Source organism: Geotrypetes seraphini, chromosome 1 (assembly GCF_902459505.1).
Source record: "Geotrypetes seraphini chromosome 1, aGeoSer1.1, whole genome shotgun sequence".
NCBI classification, from domain to species: domain Eukaryota; kingdom Metazoa; phylum Chordata; class Amphibia; order Gymnophiona; family Dermophiidae; genus Geotrypetes; species Geotrypetes seraphini.
Window position 1 is genome coordinate 226625803 of NC_047084.1, and position 24509 is coordinate 226650311.

General features: G+C 42.1%; 1 protein-coding gene across 2 annotated transcripts in view; it reads left to right on the top strand.

Moving 5' to 3' along the window:
* The first annotated feature begins 6464 nt into the window (after nucleotides 1–6464).
* Nucleotides 6465–24509, top strand: part of LOC117361898 (toll-like receptor 1) — a 31572-nt gene continuing 13527 nt past the window's right edge. Inside the window, exon 1 of one of the 2 annotated variants that reach the window (XM_033947473.1) lies at nucleotides 6465–6722. The gene's annotated coding sequence lies outside the window, so the exon portion shown is untranslated. Of the gene's footprint in view, nucleotides 6833–24509 lie in introns of both variants that reach the window. The other variant, XM_033947463.1, reaches the window with a different exon arrangement.

A 24509-nucleotide genomic window follows, 5' to 3' on the forward strand; every position in this document is an offset into this window, starting at 1 on the left:
GGATCACACAGAGGCTTTCCTCCACGCTCTAATATGTCCAGAGCATCGTAGATTTCTTTGTTTCCATGTTATGCAACAGCATTTCCAGTCCACTGCTCTTCCCTTTGTGCTCGAGACAGCTCCCCACACTTTTACCAAGGTGATAGTTCTTGTAGTATTTTTTTCTCTGCAGGCAGGGTGATAGGTTTTGTAGTATTTTTTCCTCTGCAGGCAGGGTGTCCAGGTCCATCCTTGTAAGAGCAGTTAATGTAGCTAGTTTAAAAAAAGGTTTGGACAAATTCCGGGAGGAAAAGTCCATTATCTGCTATTGAGACAGACATGGGATGGTAGCATGGAATGCTGCTATTACCGTGTTTCCCCGAAAATAAGACAGTGTCATATTAATTTTGGGTCCAAAAAAAATGCACTAGGACTTATTTTGGGGGATGTCTTATTTTTTTCATGTTACAACGATCATCCCTCCCTTCCTCTCCACCCCAATTCTTCTTCTTTCCTTGCTCCCCCTCCCATGTGCAGTATCTTTCCTCCCCTCTCCCCAATTCCCTTGTGCAGCATCTTTCTATCCCTCCCTCTCATCCCCCTGTGTAGCAGAACCCTACCAACCTTCTCACCATGAAACAAACATACCTTCACTTCGAGGCCTCCAAAAACAGCAGTGGCGGCAGTGCTCTGAATGGGCTGCAACGTGGTCTTCCCTGCCAGGGACTTTCCTCTACCGATTTCAGAGCGCTTCTGCCACTGTTGTTTTTGGAGGCCTCTGAGCGGAGGTATGTCGGTCTCACGGTGGAAGGGTTGGCGGGGTTCTACTGCACAGGGGGATGGGAGGGAGGGAGGGAGGGATAGAAAGATGCTGCACAAGGGGATGGGTGAGGGGAGGAAAGATGCTGCACATGGGAGAGTATGCTTAACTGAAGGCTGTCTCATGTAGGTGCTCGTAGCACACAGCAGGTTAGTTCTACATTGTTCTTCTGGGTTGCCTTTGTGCCTGTTTATTACTTGTTTCATGTTTTGCAGAGCAGACCAGTTCTGAAATTGTTTATGTTGCTGGGGATCTTCCCCCATACCCCCCTTGTCATGGATTTGTTGATATGTTGCTTGGTTTTGGGACTCAACTATATATGGCTCTAGCTCTCAGTCTAAGGGGGAGGAGCATGTGTTCAGAAAAGTGATAGATTTCTGCAACTCCTGAATTGCTGGTTGGGATTGAACACCCAGTGTATGGAATCCTACAGGGACTAACAGAAAGAAGATTATCAAAGGTAAAAACCTAATATTCCAATATTAGTATTTCTAGCATTTCTGTTAAAACTTCAGAGCTCTAACATACCACTGCAGTGCTGCTCAAAAAAAGTCAAACTGATGTTTCATGTGATTAGTCAGATACTGTCACATGACTGCAGATACAGTTGTCTTGTGTTCCAAACATAGTTTTTTGTTTTTTTGCAACCTAATTTTAAATGACCTTTATTATTATTATTATTAATTAGTTATTGAAGAATTCCATACAACATAGTCTTCTTCCTTTGAATCTGCACCTTGGTTTTATTCAGAACACAAATTCAGATACAAACCCAGTATCTGCATGTTACCCCTGACCAAAAGATCCTTGATCCCTCTAACCCCTACAGAAAGCCCCATCCATATTTCAGGGCACCTTTCCAAATTTTCCTATGTTAAACTATAAGCAAGGGTTTTCAACCCAGTTTTTGGGACACATTTAGCTAGTCTAGTTTCCAGGAAATCCCTAATAAATATACTTAAGATAGATTTGTATACACTATCATCATTATAAACAAATGTATCTCATGCATATTTAGCATATTTGCATATATGCATATTTAGCAGGGATATCCTGAAAACCAGACTGTCAGAGGACTGGATTGGGATCTCCTGGCCTATAGAGACATATTTTTCTAGAAACATATTTCTGGTAACATAACTGTATGCACTTTATGAGTATTAGTATAGGTTTTCTGTTGCGTTTCAACATTTTCATTGCAATAAAGCTGGAGTGGAATACCACAGTCCTCAAGGGCCACAACCCAGCTGAATTTTCAAGATTTCCACAACAAATATGCACAAGATTGATTTGCATTTACTGTTTCCATTGTATGCAAATAGATCTCATTCATATTCATTGTGAAAATCTTGAAAACATAACTGGGTTATGGAAGGCCCTTGAGGACTATGGTTGCCCATCCTTGCTATAAAGTATTCCTGTTTCCTGTGATGCAGTGGGAAATATTTACATTTTACATCAACTTCATTCGGGACAAGATGCACTAAATTTCATAAGAATTGGCCAAGTTCTGTGGAAGATATGACAAAACCCTTTTTTTTCAGTTCACAGTGTAGTATAAGAACTGTTAAATGTGCTTTTTTGTGCATGTTTTGCATATACTTAGAAATTCATTATTTCCAGCTTCCCCTGTCTCTGGGAAAATCTTATCTCAGTACTTTTCATAGAGGTGAGTTATTTTTGTAGCCCAGCTCCATTGAGGGATTACTGCTAAACTATTGGTCATTCTAAAATGGTAATATTGTTCTTTAGTCTAGCCACTAAAAGAGGGAACTGCTAGTGATCACCTTCCTTTTAATACTGTAAGGGCAGGTGAGGATTTTACATATACAAAAACACATCTATAAAAATTTGTCAGGCTCTCAGAAAATATGTTTATTGATGGAAACTGAATATTTTTATTGAAGGAAATGGTCTAAAATAGTCCTGCTAAGTTATTACAATATGGAGGTTACAGATGTAAATAGAGGGGCTTCCAGGTCTGTCCTTTCTTTTTTTTATATATATCATTTGTTTTAAAGAGTCAACAAGAGAAACGATCATGATACAAGGATGAAATAGGCAAACAGAAGCATCAATGAAAAAGAACACAATATCCATGAACAAGAGTACATAGTATGCCAGTAAGACACATGACTGTTCAGGAGCAAGAACAGTCCGCTTCCCTCATTGGCCTCATAACTTTTTCAATATAGTATGTCCATCCCCAAGAATCCCCTACGCGAGGGGCAACATACATACCAAGCACCACAAACCAGACAAACCATCAGACATACTCCACGCACACTCCCCCCCCCCAAGTCTGAACACACACATGATTTCAGCCATTTATGAGTATTCCAAAAATTTACTATTTGAAATGTAAATGACTTCTCTTATAGGGGTCCTTTTACTAAGGCACCCTAGCCGATTTAGCACACCTTAGTAAAAGAGGGGGAAAACATTTTAAGTTTAACACTGTGAAAGAAGGAAATTGCAGCTCAAGGTATGTACAAGTTCATGGATTCTTAAAATCATCCCAAAGAGATATTAATAATGTCAGATCAGTTGGGCAAGATTTTAAAAACAAGACAGCACATCTTAAAAATTATCCATCTTTTCAGAAGCTAAAGCAAATCCATCAGTAAGGGAGAGACATGATCAAATTTGGTTCTGCAAAAAAGAAGGCTGGCTGCTGTATTCTTCTGAATCAACTGTAATCTCTACAGTTGCCTTTATCTTTTATGAGCCATCTTCCCTGTTTCTGTATCAAGTTATTTACTTGAGTATATGGTGTTTTTTTAAACTCTCACCTGAGAGCAGATTCATCTTACTCATCTTTTGTCATGTCTTTTGTACTTATGAATTTAGCATATAATGGACAGGAGAAAGTAAACGCTGACAGGTGGATCAGCTACAAACAGCATTCACTGACTATGAAAATAGAGAATGACACGGTGACAAAATTCATCACCGTTCCCGTCCCCACGGATAACCGCGGGAAACCATCTTCATGTCATTCTTTAAAGAGAGAGGGAAGAATCAGAATATGAATGGCCACAACCACTGCCCCGCAAGCTTTGCTTTGAAGAATGCTGGTGTAGAAGGACAGAGGATGAAATAGACATAAGAAAATGGCATGGGTTTATTTCCCGCGGTTATCCACGGGGACGAGAATGGTGATGAATTTTGTCACCGTGTCATTCTCTATACCGAAACAATTTTAGCAGTACCGAAACAATTTTAGCTTCCCTGCTCGACTACCTTCATCAACTATTCAGCCAAGGCTCTTGTGCTCTAATATTGCAACTCGATCTAAGTAGCGCATTTGACTTGGTTGACCACGCCACTCTACTAGACTGTCTGACTTCTATTGGAATCTCAGGTCATGTTCTCAATTGGTTCCATGGATTCCTGACAACAAGAACCTACAAGGTGTTCAAGGACGATACTACCTCCTACAGCTGGGACAACCCTTGTGGAGTCCCACAAGGCTCCCCCCTGTCCCCCACCCTATTTAACATCTACCTTGTCTCCCTAGGAAATCTCCTACAAAGCTTAAAGCTCAAATTTTTCATCTACGCAGACGACATCACAATAATCATTCCGCTCTCTTACTTTACCTCAGAGTTTCTAAACTCGCTATCTTTCACCCTAAATCAGATCGAACTTTGGATGTCAGTGTTTAGACTAAAGCTAAACCCAGAAAAAACTAAACTCTTCTTAGTATCCCCAAATGACAAAATTAAGGAAACTACGATACACATCAATGGACTTGACTACTGTATTGAGCAATCATTAAAAATACTAGGAGTCACTTTAGACAAGCATCTCACACTGGAGAAACACACTGACCTAGTGTTTAAGAAAAGCATCTCGGTGCTCTGGAAACTCCGCACCATTAAAAAATACTTTGATGACACCTCCTTTTGTCTGCTGGTCCAATCTTCCATTCTTAGTGTCCTGGACTACTGTAACATCATTTATCTAGGCGCCTTCAAGAAAATCACCAGGAAGCTGAGACTGGTCCAAAATACCGCCATCCGCCTTATCTTTGGCCTGAAGAAATGGGAACACATATCCCCTTTCTACAACAAGTTGCACTGGCTGCCATTCGAATCCAGAGTTCTATTTAAGTTTTCTTGCATCTGCTACAAAACCGTATCTGGTATGTCACCAGCCTATCTTTACCCCCACTTCAACCTGAACTATAATAAGAAGAGCTCCCGCAGATCAACTTTGTTCGCTTTACCCTCACTGAAATCGTGTCATCTTAAAAGATTCCTCGAACAAACCTTCTCTTTTCAAGCGGCCAAACTAAATTCATGGCTCGCCCAAATCAAACTTGACTGCTCTTCATACCCCCCCTTCAGAAAAAAGCTCAAAACTCTACTTTTTAACGGACCAAATCCCTAACGCTCCCCTCTTCCGCCATAACATTTCCCCTTCTCCACCTTAGAAAACAGATTAAAACCCTTCTTTGCAACAGACCTATCCCTTAACGCCCCCCTCCCCCCATCTCAACCCCCCTCTCCTCTTCCTTACTTTTCCGCCCGCCCGCCCCCCTTCTAAGTTTGTTGCTCCCCCCCCCCTTTTTTCCATCTAATATGCTTTGTTCCCCCCCTCTCTTAAACTTAATTGTATCCTACTACAGCACACTCTGTATGTACCCCGTATTTGGCCCTTCCCTCACCTAAATTGTTAATGTAAACGAGTTTGACCCTACGATTGCTTTGTTATGTTCTTCTTTTTTCTAATCACACTGTATGTAATTCATCTATCTGTTGTGAACTGCCTTGAACTCCCTGGGTATGGCGGTATACAAAATAAAATATTATTATTATTATTATACGAAAACACTCCCTCTCCCCAAGTCCTCCCTGTTCTTCCACAATTGGATAGCTTGCTGTGTTCTCTATTACTCCAAAAAATAAAGAACACGGGATATTGTTACACCTCTCAGCTGCAGGCTTAGGAATCATAGTCCTGGCTTTACTGGCAGGTCACTATAGTGTCTCATAATATAAAAATCTCCATAGGTCCAGGTGCAAAAATATATGCACATGTGCAGGAGAAGGAGTTGTAAACATTTTTATTAATCCACAAGCTGAGTCAGTTTCCCTACAATACACAATTTAAATTGTGTTGCAGAAATTATAAACAAATTCAGTTCTTATGAAATCACTGCAGTTTTAACAGTTACTGGTCAGATTGCATTATTATTTATTTGCCCCAGTTTCTTATTCATATTTCCTCCAGCATAACAATAGCACCTTATCTTTTGACATATTTAATATAACTCATCTATATTATGATATGAGACCTGCTGAAAAGTTCTCAGCCCAATCAAGAAGAGAATTTGGATATGGTTCAATCAATGATCTCAAACAAAGTCAAAACATAGAATTTTGTTACTGCAAATTGGCACTTAACAAAATAAGATAACACCCTTTTCAACTACAGTCAATGACAAAATAATGCTCAGAATTTAGGAAGTTGGTTGGTTGGGATGAGAACTTTTCAGCACCCCCTGGTATTAGAGTACAGTAAATAAGGTTTGTGGATGGCGCCTTCTGCTTAACTAATGGCTTCCCTTGAGCTTGTAAAAAAATTATCCTTTACCAGGAGGCGGGCTAGCATACTTTTCTGCTTATGACTTCCCTTGAGCTTGTAAAAAAAATTATGCTCCACAAGAGGGCGGGCTAGCATACTTTACTTATAGGTTTCAGAACTGCTCTTTAATCAGATCTTCACTTCCAGAGAAATGAAAGAACAAGGCCACTTATGCTGAGTTTTCAAGCTGCTGAGATCCCATCTTAGTCTGGAAAGCATCAGAAGAGTTAAACCAGATTGGAATGTTTGCCAATATGTGAAGAACTACTGTAGAAGTACTGCGGAGCCTCGAGAGCAGCAAGAGTTCGGCCAATGTTTCACTTGCAAAAGTGTAAGTGGGAAATTCTGGACTGGGGAGTTCAAGGCAGACGCCACAATTAGATACACGCAGTTTCTAAATCCATCATTCTATGAGAAGCTTGATTCCTTCTTGTGTCTTGTGTAAGTATGAAATGAACCCAGGTGGTTTAACATTTGAAAAGTATGTTCTCGGTTTCATTACTCGTACTATTGATTTGATTTTAATACTTGACATAGCTCAAACCGAAGTGCTAGAGTGGGTTACAATAATAAAAACATCACACAATGTAGTAGATTATGCCTCTCAAAACAAACCAGTGTTTTACAAATCTTGCATTAGAACTTCCAAGGTTTAATTTTATAAGGCTTTTGTTTAAAGGACACAACTATTCCGAGCACGTTTAACTTCATTTAATCTTGCTCGAAGGAGAGTGCATGACCCAGGAAGTAGATAGAAAAATCTCATTATTTCTCAATTATGCCTTAAAAGCCATCACTGAATAAAGCAGGACACCAGGCAAGGGATGTTTTGGGTTTTCTGTGTGTGCAGACTGACTTAAAAAAAATGTGATCAGCATTCTTGCTTTATTCATCATTCTCCCACACCCCCTTCCTGGCAAGGTGCCTCCCAAATCACATTTTTTATTCACAGGTGACAATTTTGTTTGTAATTCAAGGTATAGATACTGGAGGTCTGGCATGACTAATCATCTGCAGTGCCTTCCTCTGCAGTCAAGACAAATCTAGTTTCAAGTTTCTATTTTATTTTATTTGACTCAAATCATAAAATGAAATCCAAGAGGTTTATTTATTTTTATAAGCACGAGAAGCAGACCAGCCAAAAACAGGGAGGTACAAATAGGGATTAAACAATAGGATCTAAATTTACAATTCCAAATAGTTAGGATTTTGCCTGGATCAGTCACTAATGAGGAGCCCAGAGGATAACCAAATGCTAATCAAGCATCAGAGAATGCCCAACAGAAATAGGATTTAAGGCTAGATTTAAATTTCCTGAGGCAAGATTCTGTTTTGGTGGCATGAGGTAGTCTGTTCCTTATGGTCAGTGGCACTAAAACAAGAAGACCTAGTACAGTCTAATTCAATGGTTCCCAACCCTGGAGAACCACCAGGCCAGTCGGGTTTTCAGGATAGCCCTAATGAATATGCATAAGGTAGATTCGCATGCCTGTCACTTCCATTACATGCAAATCTTTCTCATGCATATTCATTAGGGCTAGCCTGAAAACCCAACTGGCCTGGTGGTCCTCCAGGACAGGGTTGGGAACCACTGGTCTAACTCAGGGGTTCTAAACTGAGTCCTCAGAGCACATCTGGCTCGTCAGGTTTTCATGTTATGAGTGCCAAGTGGGCACAAAAAACCAATTGGACTAAGAGTATGGCAACAATCAAATTTCCAGTGCAATGTGAGACAGACAGTAGGGTTATTTCCCTTTAACCGCATGGCTGCAGAAGGAATCCACTCTGGATTTTTCATTCTGCCTCTGGACTACACTGATCAGTTTAGCACCCTCTACAGTTTTTTCCTTCTGCAAAGCATGGTTGCAATTGTGTGTGTTCTGCTCTCCCCTTTTTTTAATTTTCAATTCAATGTAATTCCATTCCCTCAATTCAATGTAATTCAGTTCCCTTCTTGGGTAGTTCAGTGCTTGGAGCAATTTTGAAGCTCTGCCTGCATGTATATTCACAGAATTTAGTCTGTAGTTGACAGGCCGATCCCACTGGGTACCTGTTAGCCAGCCTGCATAGTTTTCTTCGGAGCTCAGGGCTGTCCCTGACGTGGTCTCAGCTCCTGTTAAGCAGGGGTCGAGCACAGGCTGTTGGGTGCCCTTAGGAGGCTCAGCGTTGTCTCGCAGGGGGACGGCTGCGTCATCATGCCTCTGCTCGTTCCGGTGGGTGACCGGTGCTCCGCAGGGGTGAAGGTGTAGTCAGATAAGGGAGTCTGGCTGGCAGCCCCAAGATCAACTTGGTGAAGCATTCCCAGCTTTGTGGCAGTGTTTTTATTCATCCATCTACTATGTATGTGAGCTGGAAACAGGCTTGCAGCACTTCTGTCTGATCTCAGGTCACAGTGAATAAACCAGGCTGACAGCCTGTGTGGGACATCGGGGGAGGTCTAAAAGGTGGAATTTTGGAGGTTTCTGTGTGTTCCACTCTGTCCCCCCTCCTGAAAAATCCTAAAATCACCAGTTTTTAAGTTCAGGAAAGTGAACCTGGAAGTGGGTTTGTAAAACTGCTAAACTGTCTGCTGGGGTGTCACTATATTTACCTATACAGGGCAATGGAGCTTTTCAGCCGGGAATGCAAAATGCCGCCTTTCAGAGGTGGAGTGCACAAGGACTTCAATATCTTTTTCACCTGTTTTCAGAGGAGGGGAGCCTGGCAACATTTGCGGAATTACAACAAACATTTGAATTACAGTCTAATGATCTATTTGCCTATTACCAGATTCGGCATTATGCGCAGTCCCTTCCAGTGACATTTCTTTCTGAGGACAGCAGGGATGCTCTCTCGGAACTCTTTAGCTTTTCAGCCCAACAGAGGATTCCTCTATGGTTTCACATTGTGGGGATCCGGGACTGTCACTCGGGCCCCAATCTGGACATTTTAGCAACAGCGTGGGCCGAGGACCTACATTGTCAGTTAACGGCTCAGCAGCTACAGCGGGTACTGAAAAATATTCAAAAGGTGTCCCCTAACATCACCCACTGGGAAATGCAATTGAAAGTGGTACTGAGACTTTATATCCCGCCAGAACGAGCAGCCCGGATGGGGATTACTGCATCACATTCTTGCCCGAAGTGTAATCATGCTCACGCTTCTTTGAGTCACATGTTTTGGGCCTATCCCAAAATTCAACAATTTTGGAGACACCTTGGACATTATACTACGTTGCTTTGGGGGAGGCGCTGGCTTCCACAACCGGGAGCGCTATTTGGATTCTATAACATAGCCACGCCCAAACCCAGGGGAATGTCAGCTTTTTTAACCAGAGTGCTTTTGATGGGGAAGAAAGCTATCCTTACTAACTGGCTCTCTCGTGATCCCCCGTCCTATGTACAATGGAGATCCCTAATGATAATTCATGTAACGCTGGAGCGGCGACTGGTGGGAGACTTGGATCATGGACCGGGTCGTAAATTTTGTCGGACCTGGGAATGCTTCTGGCAGGACCTTACACCACGTGCTCGCAGTAGACTTTTGAACCTTTAGGTTTCATTCAGACTCTCAGCTATTGTTATGGCTCTGGACTCTAGGGGTGGGGGGCGTATAGTTGTATTGTTATTTCTTGACTGATGCTACTGCTTGTATTTGCTTATTTTTGTTGCAATAATAAAAATCATTTGAATATAAGTTCAGGAAAGTGTAAAAATAACATGCTTTAGGCATGAATTTAGTGCTGGCGGCCATGTTGGATTTTTAGCGATCTTTTTTTCTTCAGCTCTCTGCACTCTTAAAACTTCATTTTTGTCCTGGAAACCAGCTGGGATAAAGTCCTTTGGCTCTGCTAATGTGAATTCATTCCAAAATTGTGCAAAATTGATGCTTTTATAGCATCCTTGCACCATGTGCCACTTAGTGCGGTTGGGGAGGGGCAGTGGTGCCCAAATTAAATTCTTTCCCACTGCAACAAGCGCTAAAAAGGTTGGCCAGCCTAGTGGGATGGCCATTGCTATTTTTGGGGCTTGGCACTGCTGAAACGCCAGTCTGCCAGGCTGTGGAACCTCTGTAGCCCAAGAAACGCAAGTGTAAGTCATCTAAGGGTGACTTTGTGCCCCAGGAGATGGACACTTTCTCCATATTCATGAAATTTTTGTGGTTGGAGTTTCAGACCAAATGCTCTCCCCCTGAAAGATCTCAGTCCCCCTCTGCAGCATCCCTGAGTGAAGTGGTACCTTTGAGAGCGTCCTTGCCTCCTTCTGATGCGGCTTTTCTGCTGCCTAAACCTGAGCTGGGGAAGCTGGATGCTGATGTCTTCCTTATTGATCTCTTGTGTGCTCCTGGGATTGGTAAACAGGGTTCCTGCGCTGAATCAGTGGATCCTTCTGGGACCTTAAATGTTGTGGATGATTCTTCCGTTTTGCGTTAATTTAAGTTTTTGTGGTGCCTTTCAAGGGGCAGTTATTGTTTGGCAAAGGCCTGGATGACCGCATGGATTCGGTAATGGATGTCATCCTAAGACTCTACCTGATAGCCAACCTTGACCCGCCAGGGATGGTGGTCATCCTAATTTTCATGTCTCCTGGCGTTCTAGACCATATGCAAATGCTGCACCGCAGAGATATTCCCAGAACTGTCGACTCAGGTATGCAGGCTACCTCCGCGCCCAACCTTCCTCCTCCCATTTGCGCCAGCAGCCAGAAAAACTCAATGATGCCTGGCAGACAGATGCACCATGGAGCTCGGACCTGCTTCAACCTCATGCCTATGTCAAAAAACAGAAAAGTAGATCATTTCTTCAGTCGAAGATCCGAGCCCAGAAGCAAGGGGCTCGATGCCCTGGTACAGCCGTGGCCTCAGGAGATTCTTCTGTATGTGTTTCCTCCTTGGCTGCTGATTGGCCAGGACCTTCGGAGGATTGCGACTCATCCAGGCCTCGCAGACCTTGGTACGCAGATCTGATATGCTAGCGCAAAGGTCGCAGCCTACACCTCAGTGTTTATCCGGACCTTCTCGCACAGGGTCCGATCTCCATGGAAGGCCTGGGTCACTTTGCTCTTACAGCGTGGCTTTTGAGCGCAAAAAAAGCTGAATTCTCCCTCCCAACCAATGGGAAAGGAAATGAAATCCTTGCAGAGCAGGGGAGACAGAAAGAAAGACAGACAGACAGGGGACAGAGAAAGAGACAGAATGAAAGAAAGACAGGGGCAGGGAGAGAGACAGAAAGAAAGAGACACACAGAAAGACAGGGGGGCAGGGAGAGAGACAGAAAGAAAGACAGACAGCGGGCAGGGAGAGAGAGACAGAAAGAAAGACAGACAGCGGGCAGGGAGAGAGAGACAGAAAGAAAGACAGACCGACAGCTGGCTTGGAGAGAGACAGAAAGAAAGAAAGAAAGACAGACAGCGGGCAGGGAGAGAGACAGAAAGAAAGACAGGCAGACAGATAGGGGGCCAGGGAGAGAAACAGAAAGAAAGCCAGACAGACATACAGAAAGAAAGGTGGGTAGGGAGAGAGAAAGAAAGACAGAAAGAACTAAAGAGAGAAAAAAAGAAAGAAATGCCTCAATGCCCCATTGTGCTAAAAGTCTACACATCTATTCTAGCACCCGTTAATGTAACGGGCTTAAACACTAGTATGGTATAAGCAGTTAGCTTAGCAGGGTTTAAGAAAGGTTTGGCTAATTTCCTAAAAGAAGTCCATAGAGAAGAGTTCAGTTGTGGTTTGTACGATTGAATTGCAAAAAGTGATTTAATTGTGTTATATGTGCATTCATGATCATATCAGTAGTTATGGAAGTTGCATTGTTTAAAACTGGTGATTGGTCCTGAGCTACAGTAAGAAGTTGCTACGTTGAACAAAGATTTATTTACATTTTTATTTATGATCTAGTATTTTATAATGTTATACATCTAGCTTGAAGAAATAAGGCATTGTCTTAGAATTCTCTCTTATAATGTATGCAACTAACTTCTGCTTTTAAGGGTTTTTTATGTACAAAAGCATAAATAAAACACATGACTTAGGACGTGACAACCATCTGGTACTTTCATATATACTTCAGTGAAATAAGGTAGTGGTTAATGTGGTGCCTGCATTGTAAAAGAAATGAAATGAACAAAAGGGAAAGCAGAACTGAGATCAGCCTTTTCTGCACCCAAGGCAGATATTCAGTTGTATGTGTGTGTGTGGAGGGGGAGGTTGCATGGGGAGGTTCTCCTCAGGGTCTGCTGGGCCCAGATGATCGTCAGTCAGTGTGGGAATGGGAATGCCCAGTGATATTTCCTTTAAGAGAAGAATTTGGGATTGGCAATAGGATAATAATCCAAGTGACATTTCCACAAAGAATACCCTTATCCACAGAACAATTCTTCCTACACCTTTACATTACACTTCTCCCTCCGAATTTGCGGTTTCGATTATTCACAGTTTATAGCTTGCTGGCTCCTCCCCCCAAATTACATCAGCTTGCATAGAGAAATTGATGATTCTAAGCGTTTACAGAGAAAATCGCTGATTCCCAGCACTTTCTTCGTGTTTTGCCTCGCCTTCAGAAACAGGCCAGGTCTTCTACCATGTTATTTGCGGTTTCGCCATATTCACAATGGTTTTTAATAGAAAACAGCAAATAACATATGAAAAAGTTATTCGTGGTTTTTCTGTATTTGCAGGTCTGTTAATCCCCTATCACAACGAATACAGAGGGAGAAGTGTAGCTATAAAAGACAATACATGCCAAGTCCTAAAAACCTTTTATGCACGGAAAAATCACCCAGCCAATATCAGCCATCCAGCAAAACTACTTTTATAATTGATAGCATCATTCAACTAATTATTCTACATACTTCTGGTTGTGTAACACACATTCCAATAGGTCTCTTAGGCCGATCAGAATCTTAGGCCAATCCCAGCGCCATTCTAGTGAAGGCAGGCCTGCCAGCCAGACGCAGGAAGGACCCATCTGTCCGTCCATCCATCTAAAAAAGGTTAGGGGGTTCCAGGTGGGAATGGGGTGGTCCTATTGGGGGTGAGCTTGGGGAGTCTGGGTGGGATACCTTTGGGGGTGTGTCTGGCAGGAGATATTGTGCATCTCTCCTGATAGAGAATTTTCAGGGGGTTGTGGTGGGTGTGGGCAGGATGGACTGGGCATCCCTCCTGTGGCGATTGTTGTGGGGGGAGGGGGGTCACGGCGGGTGCAGGCAGGAGGGACTGGGCATGCATCCTGCCACGATCCTTGTGAAGGTGGGGGGTCGTGGCAGGTTCTGGCAGGAGGGACTGGGTATCCCTCCTGCTGCGATTGTTTGGGGGGGGACATGGTTCTGTGATTCTCTAACCAGCGCTTATGACAGACACTGGTTAGATAATTGGTTTTAGGCAAAGGACTGGTCCCTCCTAACACCTAAAAGGTCTTGTTTTGGGTATATAGGACTTGGGTGAATTTTTGTTCGGGAATAGGGCTTAAAGATAGACATAGTGGTGGTCTGAGCGATTAAACGCCTGAACGTACAGGTAGGCCATTCTCGAAAAAACCCACATTTTGGACATTTTTTTCGAGACTGGACATTTCCCTGCTGCCTACTTTGGGCATCTAGCGCCTCAGGTCAAAAAGGGACTTAGACATTTTTTTTTTATTATGCCCCTCTATGAGTATATTTAAGTCTCAGTGGAAGGGTGATAACATTGAAAGGGACTGGCAAATTTTATGATGAGACTACTTGTGTTTTGAGTATATTCTTTATTTAATACATTTATATTCCACCTAAATTCCTAGGTGGGTTGCAATAATATATACATAATCCATCATTAAAACAACTTTATTAAATAAGTCATTTATGGCAATATTTACGGCCTCTTTTACAAAGCCGCGCAGCAAGAGCCTCGAAGCCCTTTAAGTCTCTATGGGCTTCAGGGCCGTTAGCACAGCGCAGCCGCTAGCTTGGCTTTGTAAAAGAGGCCGTTAGTTTAGAATTGTGGATAGAGGTTTTTACAGTATTAGTTTTATACGTGGCTATGGAGTTGGAGTCAGCATCATGGAGTTGTTCTCGCAAGATATAATAGAGATCTATAAAATACTGAGTGCAGTAGAATGAGTAGATGTGAATCGCTTATTTACTCTTTCCAAAAATAAAAGGACTAGGGGCATGCAATGAAGCTACTAAGTAGCAAATTTAAAAGAAATTGGGGAAATTATTTCTTCACTCAACATGTAATTAAATTTTGTAATTTGTTGTCAAAGAATGTGGAAAAAACAGCTAACTTAGCAGGGTATAAAAAAAGTTTGGATAATTTCCTAAAAGTCCATAAGCCATTATTAAGAGGGAGTTGGGAAAATCCACTACTTATTTCTAGGATAAACAGCATAAAATCTGTTCTACTCTTTTGGTATCTTGCCAGGTACTTGTGATTTGGATTAGCCACTGATGGAAACAGGATACTGGATTTGATGGATCTTCGATTTGTCCCAATATGGCAACGTTTATGTTCTTATAAGCAATTATGGGTGGAGTTAGAATCAGAATTGATAAAAATGTACCGACTCCAACTCCATCTACAAAATAAAAACTTACATTATAATATATGATAAATTTATAATTAGGGATCTATATTTTTCCTGGATCTAAAGTACTGATGAATATAGGTAAAAAACATTGTCAGAGTCAGACAGTAGAAAAATAGAGGAATCTAATTCAAAGGTTTTGTATGCCGACTCCACAACCTTTCTTTTAAGTAGGCATAAAGGGGTAGCCTAATGGTTAGGATAGCTGCCTTAGAATAAGGGGAACTAGGTTAATTGCAGCTCCTTGTGACTGTGCAAGTCACGTAATTCTCCATTGCCCCTAGTATTAAATAAATTCCTGTATATAATATGTAAACTGCTTTGATTATAAATTATAATATCAGAAAGGTGGTATATCAAGGCCCATTTCCTAGTACCATTTCTAATTGGTTTTATTCACCTAACATTAATCAAGACTTCTCCCTTTGAACCTTACCTTTCTATGGATACACTCTCTCTCTTTGTACTGTTCCCTTCCTCTTTCCAGACACTATTCTCAATCTCCTCTCTCTTCGCCCTTTTCATCCTCTGATTTCAGACACTCTTTACCATTTTTAACAGCTCCCTCTTAAAGATATTAACCTCTTCTCATATCTTCTCTCTAGAGAAGTTCTTCCTTCTGGCTTCCCTTCCCAAGCGCTTTCCTCTAACTCCACCTTCCTTTGGTTCTTCATCTTCCCTATCCTCCTAGGATGAGCAAGATTACCCACACTTGATATCTCTTCCATTGTGCATCTGGCAGCCCTGGCCAGCCACAGGTAGTGTTTAATCTGGCATCATCTCCTGCTAGATCTCCTAAAGCAATTGTAGTTGACATCAGATAAAATATGTCTTCTCACATGTGGCTAACCTGTGTCCCATTTAGTTTGAGAATATGTGGAGGGGAAGAAATGAAAGAAGGAAGGAGTTAAGATAAAGAGTATTTAACACCTCTTGCAAAATGACAAAGTAGTCACTCTTTCACCACCTTCTACTGTAGCCTCAACTAGGGGTGAGAAGAAGCTATTATTCTTTTCAAAGAGGCCTTTCTCCTGTATATTTATTTATTATAGGTGTTTAAGGGGTAAGTTAACATTGGCTACCAATAAAGATGGGTTATTTTACCATTAACTCATGCTTTATTAACAGTGATCCCATTTTATACAATGAGACCTAGTTACTAATAACCCAGATTAACAGTAATCTTAATGGTGATCCACTTTGATAACTTCCCTCCTAAATATTTTTTATTTTATTCATTCGATTTTCCTATACAGTTCTCCCAGGGGAGCTTAGAACGGTTTACATAAATGTATTCAGGTACTCAAACATTTTTCCCTGTCTGTCCTGGCAGGCTCACAATCTATCTAATGTACCTGGAGCAATGGGGGGATTAAGTGATTTGCCCAGGGTCACAAGGAGCAGTTGGGTTTGAATCCACAACCTCAGGGTGCTGAAGCTGTAGCTTTAACCACTGTGCAACACTCTCCCCCTATAGTTTCCTTGTCTTTTTGTTAAGGTATATGGGTTTATATCTTTAAGTCTGTGCCCTTATGTATCATGATGAAGACTATTGACCATTTTAACAGCTGCTTGTTATACTGGTTCCATCCTGTTTTTATATGTTTGAAGGTGTGGTCTCCAGAACTGTGCCCAGCACTCAAAATGAGATTTCATTAGAGACCTATAGAGTGGTACTCCTTTATTTTGATGGCAATTCCTCTTCCAGAGCAGCTACCCAGCAATGAAACTGACTAGATTCATTTGACAAATACTCTCTGGTAAAAAAAACCTTGTTGCCTTGGACCCTTGTTTCTATTGGTTTCCAGAAATTTTCTAGCTTCTGTTTTAACAACAATTTCATTAATTTACTAACTTGCTTAAACCCTTTACCTTCAAATAACATACCAGGACCAGAACATGAGGGAGGAGGGGGAAGAGGTGGCTTGCTGTAAATGCTCTCAGGTATGTATAGGAGTGATGGGCAGTCCAGCGTCTTTCATCTCTGAACCTTCTTCCCAAGATGGCTGCCATACAGTAGCCTCCTCATGTTCCACATATATGACAAGGACTAACTAGGAAACCACCAGTTCCCATACTGCACTTGATATAAAATGGAGGAAAGAGGACAAGGTATTTCCTGGCTGCTGTTATTCACTATCTTCCAATGCTTCCTGACTTCTGGCACATTTACTGTTGCTACTCAAGGATTGGATGCAAAAGTCCAGTGCAGCAGAACTCACAGGCCAGATGAAAAGGTCACAGGGAACTAATATGCCATAGTTTGCCAACCCAAGCTATAGAGTCAAAGCACAAATGCTAACTGAAACATATTGCAGAACAGAAGAACCACCATGGATAGTATTTTTAGAATGTGTTTGTCTTAGAGCATGTACCAGACTTCTTCTTTTTCAAATGAAAGCATAAATTAAACACATGACTTAAGACTGTGCTGTCCATCTGACACTTTCCAACTTAACCATTATATTATGGTATTGCTGACTTGGTGCTTGCATTGTAAAAGTGAGATGAACGAGGTAGAAAGAGGGTGAAACAGTAAAGAAGCTTTTATTCCAAAACAGGAATTTCCAAGCAGAGCCAGGCCAAGCCAATATGAGGCAAGCTAGGAGAGAGACTGAGGTAATCTGTAGCAGGGTCATTTGTGCCCAGTGCAAACGCAAAGCCATGAGTGGCCCATGGCAGCTGCAGCAGTGATGAGGAAGGCTGGTGGTTGGAATGATCTGGCATGGGGGGGAATGCTCTAGCTGAGGACATCCCAATAGGGGGACTGAGTGTACTACTGGATACTTAATAATAATAATAACAACAGTTTATATATACCGCAGGACCGTGAAGTTCTATGCGGTTTACAAAGATTAAAAGAAGGTACAAATAGATTGAATTTAACAGGGTGGAAGCTATGATTAACAGCTCAAGGGATCAGTTACTGAGGAGAAAGAGTTGTGTGGGTCAGCTGCCTAGATGTTTCAGGAACAGATATGTTTTTAGGCGTTTCCTGAATTCCCCATAAATAGTAGGCGTAAGCAATTGTTCTAGATCTTTACCCCATAGTGCTGCCTGATATGAGAGAAGGTGTTGATGGTGTCTTTTGAGTTTACATCCTCTAACTGGAGGGGAAACGAAGATCGAATGTGAACTTCTCTTATGTTTGTTGGCTGAGAAGGAGAAAATGTCAGTTATGTATTTAGGGGCTAGTCCATATAGTACTTTAAAGCAGAAACAGGTGAACTTAAACTTTACGTGTGCCTCCATCGGAAGCCAGTGCAGCTGTCGGTAGTAAGGTGTCACATGATCAAACTTCTTCAACCCAAAAATCAGTCTGACCACTGCATTTTGCATTAATTGTAATCATCACATATTCTTTTCGGAGATTGCTAGATAGTCTATGTTACAGTAATCAAGTTGACTCAGTGTTCTAACCCTTAAAAAGATCATAGGTCACAAGCATAGGCAAAATCTGCAGGTGTACACATACTCTGAGTGTCCCTCAACTGCCAGCATGTAATCTCCAATTGTGTATGTCATGTGTAAGCAGGTCACAAGACATTTGGGGAACATGGTAAAAAAAAGGTGCCAGTATGGAAAGAGAACCATAGCGACAACTTTTAACTTCAAGAAAGGAAACTACAAAGTGATGAGAGTAATGGTAAGGAAGAAACTTAGGAATACCTCAAAGAAAAGGCAGACTGTAGAGCAAGCCTGGTCTTTATTCAAGAACACGGTGATTGAGGCGCAAAATCTACATATACCGAAATTCAGGAAAGGGTGCAAAAAGAATCGAACAAAAGACCCGGCGTGGATAACCAAAGAAGTGAAGAGAGCAATAGGTGATAAGAAGAATTCATTCAGGAAATGGAAAAAGGGCAAAACTGAGAACTGGAAAGAGCACAGGAAGCATCAAAAAGAATGTCACCGTGTGGTTAGAAAAGCCAAAAGAGAATATGAAGAAAGGCTAGCCAAGGAAACACGAAATTTCAAACCGTTCTTCAGATACGTTAAAGGGAAGCAGCCAGCTAAGGAGGAGGTGGGACCGCTAGATGACGGAGACAGGAAGGGAGTGGTGAAGGAGGAGAAAGAAGTGGCGGAAAGACTAAACATGTTCTTTTCGTCTGTAATTACAAAAGAGGAAACATCCAACATACCGGAACCTGAGCAAATCTTCAAAGGAGCCCAAACAGATAAACTAACATCCATGGAAGTAAGCCTTGAAGACGTACGCAGGCAGTTAGAAAAATTAAAAACTGACAAATCGCCAGGCCCGGACGGAATCCACCCAAGGGTTCTAAAAGAACTAAAGGAGGAAATAGCGGAACTACTACAGCAAGTTTACAATCTATCCCTGAAAACAGGCGTGATCCCAGAGGATTGGAAGATAGCCAATGTTATGCCCATCTTCAAGAAGGGATCGAGAGGTGACCCGGGGAACTACAGACCGGTGAGTCTGACCTCGGTTCCGGGTAAAATGGCGGAAGCGCTGATAAAAGACAGTATCGATGAGCATTTTGAAAGAAATAAACTTCTAATCACAAGCCAACATGGATTCTGCAAGGGGAGATCATGCCTAATGAACTTACTGTACTTCTTCGAAGGAATTAACAAATGGATGGACAAAGGGGACCCCATAGACATCGTATATTTAGATTTCCAAAAAGCCTTTGACAAGGTACCCCATGAATGCCCGGAAACTGAAGAACCATGGGGTGGAAGGAGACATACACAAATGGATTAGAAATTGGTTGGTGGGGAGGAAGCAGAGGGTAGGAGTAAAAGACCTCTACTCGGACTAGAGGAGGGTCACGAGTGGTGTTTCGCAGGGGTCGGTGCTCGGACCGCTGCTATTCAATATATTTATAAATGATATAGAAACAGGGACGAAGTGCGAAATAATAAAATTTGCAGATGATACCAAACTATTTAGTGCTGCTTGGACTAAAGAGGACTGCGAGGAATTACAAAGGGACCTGAATAAGCTAGGGGAGTGGGTGACGAGATGGCAGATGAAGTTCAATGTAGAGAAATGTAAAGTATTGCATGTGGGAAGCAGAATCCGAGGTACAGCTATACGATGGGAGGGATGTTATTGGCTGAGAGTACCCAAGAAAGGGACTTGGGGGTAATAGTGGACAAAACAATGAAGCCGTCGGCACAGTGCGCGGCGGCTGCTAAGAAAGCGAACACAATGCTAGGTATAATCAAGAAGGGTATTACAACCATAACGAAAGAAGTTATCCTGCCGTTGTATCGGGCAATGGTGCGCCCGCATCTGGAGTACTGCGTTCAATATTGGTCGCCATACCTTAAGAAGAATATGGCGATACTCGAGAGGGTTCAGAGGAGAGCGACGCGTTTGATAAAAGGTATGGAAACCTTTCATACATGGAGAGACTAGAGAAACTGGAGAAACTGGGGCTCTTTTCCCTGGAGAAGAGGAGGATTATAGGGGATATGATAGAGACATAGAAACATAGAAATAGTCGGCAGATAAGGGCCATGGCCCATCTAGTCTGCCCACCCCAATGACCCTCCCCTACCTTTCTCTGTAAATAGATCCCACGTATCTATCCCATTTGGCCTTAAAATCAGGCACGCTGCTGGCCTCAATAACCTGAAGTGGAAGACTACAAGATCATGAAGGGCATAGAGAAAGTGGAGAGGGACAGATTCTTCAAACTTTCGAAAACTACAAGAACGAGAGGGCATTCGGAAAACCTGAAAGGGGACAGGTTCAAAACCAATACTAGGAAGTTTTTCTTCACCCAGCGGGTTGTGGACACCTGGAATGATTTTCCAAAGGGCATGATAGGACAGAGTACGGTAATAGGGTTCAAGAAGGGATTGGACAATTTTCTGAAGGAAAAGGGGATAGAGGGGTATAAATAGAGTACTACTACACAGGTCCTGGACCTGTTGGGCCGCCGTGCGAGCGGACTGCTGGGCACGATGGACCTCTGGTCTGACCCAGCATAGGCACTTCTTATGTAAGTACTGTGTACAGGCATGCACCACTTGAGAAACGCCATGGACTACACTATTTCAAAATGAATTTAACTTTAAAAAAAGGGGGAACACAAAAATAAGTAAGATGAGTGGAAGTAGGCAAAAACATGAAGCAAGGGAAAGAAACAGCAGCACCATCAGTGCAAACATTTTATTTATTTATTAAATTTTCTATACCGTTCTCCCAGGGGAGCTCAGAACGGTTTATGTGAATTTATTCAGGTACTCAAGCATTTTTCCCTGTCTGTCCTGGCGGGCTCACATTCTATCTGATGTACCTGGGGCAATGGGATTAAGGTCACAAGGAGCAGCGTGGGCTTGAACCCATAACCTCGGTGCCAAGGCTGTAGCTTTAACCACTGTACCATACTCTCCCCCATCAATCAATACATCCATAAATAATTGGTTTTCTATTGCTATTTTTCATGTAATGCATAAATTTAATTATGTACCCTGCTGGTATTGCTGTTTCTTTCTTTGGCATCATGTTATTTGCTCCCCTGACCTCATGACAATGTCACAAGGAGGTTCAGGGCCAGGCAGGGAATCAGAAAGACTGTCCATTTATAGTTCAGGTAGATCTCTTACATCTTCTTCCGTAAAGACCGAATCAAAGAATTCATTCAGTCTTTCCGCTATGGCCTTATCTTCCTTGAGCACCCCTTTCACTCCTTGATGATCCAATGGTCCCACAGATTCCCTCACAGGTTTTCTGCTTCTGATGTACCTAAAAAAAATTGCTATGAGCTTTTGACTCTTTTGCAAGCTTCTCTTCATATTCTTTCTTAGCTGTCTTTATCAATGCTTTGCATCTAACTTGCCAGTACTTGTGTTTCTTCTTATTTTCTTCATTTGGATCCTTTTTCCATTCTTTAAAGGATGTTTTTTTGGCTCTAAAAGCCTCTTCCACTTCACCTTTTAACCACGCTTGCTCTCGTTTCCTCTTCTTTCCACCTTTGTTGATACGTGGAATATATCTGGTCACCCTTTCGAAAATTACAAGCCCCTAAAGTAGATTTCTTTTGCGATGTTACTCCCGGTATCAGCTCAAATTCGATCACATTATGATCACTGTTTCCCAGCGGACCCAACAGTTAACTCCCATACTATGTCTTGCATTCCACTAAGGATCAAATCTAAAATAGCACCCCTTCTAGTCAGTTCCCAGATCAGTTGCTCCAAGAAAGTCATTTATGACATCTAGAAATTTTACCTCCCTAGCACTCCCACACAGTAATGATCACTCCATTAACCACTGTGTAATACAATACAGGGTGAGAGAAAATGGCAGTATATTGCACTCAGCTCAACATAGCATATATATATATATATATATATATATATATATATATATGTGTGGAGAAAAAAGCCTCAGTTACTGCTTCATGGGCTCAAAAAAACTCCACAGTAATATTTTCTGCAACTCTATCACATTGTTTTTTCTTTGATATTTGAATTATGTTCTACTGATATATAGTAATTGAAATCACCCATTATTATAATGTTGCCCATTTCCCCAGCTTTCCTAATCTCTGAAAACATTTCTTCATCTGTCTGCTCATGGTTCCTACGAGGGTGGTTCCTACGAGGGCTACTATAGTGTTTCTCACTGCTGAGTGAACTGATACATTTTGGACCTTGCTTAATGGTTGTTTATAAGTGGAGTTTTTTGCCATATGAAGATGAACTGAGGCGCTATCTATATCATGCAGAATGTTTATTTTATTTGATTCAATTCTTTCTTTAATATATAGCGCAACCCCCCCCTCCAATTTTATCTACTCTATCTTTGCGATATAATTTGTACCAAGGTAACAGTGTCCCATTGATTGTCCTCCTTCCACCAGGTCTCCGAGATGCCTATTATATCTATCTCACCATTCAGTACTATATGCTCTAACTCTCCTATTTTATTTTTTAGGCTTCTAGCATTTGCATATAGACACTTCAAATTGCATTTTTTCCTTGCAACTACAGTACAGGCTGCTGAGAAGACAGGGAAAATTTGAATCTTTTACTCAGCCTTCCTTTTAAACCCTCCTGGCTTTCTTTCACCATTATTGGAACCTCTCTACCGGGACTCCCTAAATATCCTGTTTCAATAGTATCCTCCAAGGATACCTCACACCCAGCTTTCTGCTCCTGGGCGACTGTCGGCTTACCCCCACATCTCAGTTTAAAAGTTGCTCTATCTCCTTTTTAAATGTTAGCGCCAGCAGCCTGGTTCCATCCCGGTTAAGGTGGAGTCCATCCTTTTGGAACAGAAGGTTGCCCAGTTCCTAACAAATCTAAAACCCTCATCCCTGCACCATCGTCTCAACCACGCATTGAGATTTTGGAGCTCTACCTGCCTCTTGGGTCCTGGGCGTGGAACTGGGAGCATTTCTGAAAATACAACCCTGGAGGATCTGGATTTCAGCTTTCTACCTAAGAGCCTAAATTTGGCTTTTAGACTCTCCCTCCCACATTTTCCTATGTCATTGTTACCTACATGTACCAGTACAGCTGTCTCCTCCCCAGCACTATCTAAAATCCTATCTATGTGACGCGTGAAGACCGCCACCTTCGCACCAGGCAGGCAAGTGACCAGGCTATCCTCACGCCACCCAGCTATCTACATGCCTAATAATTGAATCACCAACTACAACCGCTGTCTTAACTTTTCCCTCCTGGGCAGAAGCCCCTAGAAACACATCCTCGTTGTGAGAGGATAATGCATCCCCTGGTGGGCGGGTCCTAGCTACAGGATTATTTCCTACTTTCTCCAGGGTGTTGCCCTCCTTCTAGGAGACCTCTCTCCTCCAAGGCAGCACGGGGGCTACCAGACTGGAGGTGGACCTTCTTTACAACATCCCTGTAGGTCTCCTCTATGTACTTCTTTAGCTCCCTCAGCTCCTCCAAGTCTACTTCTCTAGCCTCAAGGGAACGTACTCGTTCTCTGAGAACTAGGAGCTCTTTACAGCGAGCACACACATATAACTTCTCGCCAACCGGGAGAAAGTCATACATGTGACACTCAATGCAAAAGACTGGATAGCAACCTTCTTGCTGCTGGACTACTTTTTTCAACTTGTTATTGAGCTAATTAACCTTTTTAAGCTACTAGGAATATATTAGACTAGTATAGAGAGCATTAGAATTTTATTAAAAGTTTGTTCTTGTAAGATCTAAACTGTCTTTAGAAGGGAACCTACAATTGAGGTTTTCTTCCCAAACCTATAAAAGCCCAGAGCAAAATAATGTATACTTACCCAAAGATATGTCTTCTACTTTTCTCCTCTCAGAAGGAGAATGTCCTCTTCCCTCTTTCTCTAACAGACTCTAAAGGCTACACTACTGCCTGACTGATTTTGCTGAGCTAAAAAGAGAACTACAAAAATATAACCCACCAAAACCCAAGTTTGAATACCACCAGACAAAATGTTCCAATGGATGTATTTTTTTTATTTTCTCAGCAGAGCAGATCCTCTCAGTACCTCTTCTGGTGTGGGGAAAAGGGTGAGTGTCAAGATCTGGTGAGAGGGTTTGGGGGTTAGGTGTTTCAGGTTGTGCAGATTGTCCTTGTTAAGATCAGCTGGAGAA